The sequence below is a fragment of the Numenius arquata genome, chromosome 6, assembly GCF_964106895.1.
Source record: "Numenius arquata chromosome 6, bNumArq3.hap1.1, whole genome shotgun sequence".
Taxonomy (NCBI): domain Eukaryota; kingdom Metazoa; phylum Chordata; class Aves; order Charadriiformes; family Scolopacidae; genus Numenius; species Numenius arquata.
Genome location: NC_133581.1, coordinates 2,033,701 through 2,034,565, shown reverse-complemented (window position 1 = coordinate 2,034,565; position 865 = coordinate 2,033,701).

Sequence of the window (865 nt, the reverse complement as noted above, 5' to 3'; positions counted from 1 at the left end):
AATAATTTGCCATATCCATCCTTCCCCCCCCTCTTTACCCCCCCCCCCCCCCCCCCCGCAGCCCTGGAAAGTGCCTGCAGAGCATCCAACCCTCCGGACAACTCCTCCGACAGCGATTACGACCTTCATTCCACCCGCAGACTGTGACACCCCCCCCCCCACCCCACACCCCCCCGCCACAGCTGGGACCCTCTGGGGCTGCCCGGGTCCCCCCCCCCCACCGTGTCCTCCCCCCCCCCCCGCCTGCCACCCAGCGCGGTGACAAACCTGAGCAATTGCTGAATTAGCGGCTTTTCTCCCACTTTTTTTTTTGGCAAACCATCTTTTTTCCGTCACATCCCCCCCCCCCCCCCCCCCCCTTTCCCACCCTGCAGGCAGAGGTGGGATGCAGCCCCCCCCCCCCCCCCTCCAAAAAAAAAAGGTGCCATCCCTGCCCACGGCGGGGGGGGGGGGGGGGGGGGGATCCTTGAAGGTCTTTTTGCCCCCAACCCTGCTGTGATTCCACGCCGTGATGACCCCAAGGAAGCCCAGGGAAGAAACGATCAATACCTGCTTATCTTGGAAAAAAAAACCTGCTCGCATCACCCCCCCCCCCCCAAATCAAAGGGGGGGGGGGGCCCTGGGGAGGGGCAGGACCCCCCCCCCCCCCCCCGAAATCCTGCCCGATTGGGAACCAAACTGGCCCATACTGGGCACGGGGATGGCAGGGGCTCAGCTCCAACCCGGCTTCGGCTGCGCCCCGGTATCCCAACACCTTTCCGAGCAAGTTTTTCTTCTTCCTTTTGAGCCCCCCCCCCCCCCCGCCCCCCCAAATCACGGGGGGGGGGGGGAATTTTTATTTTTTAAGTTATGAATCTAAAAGGCA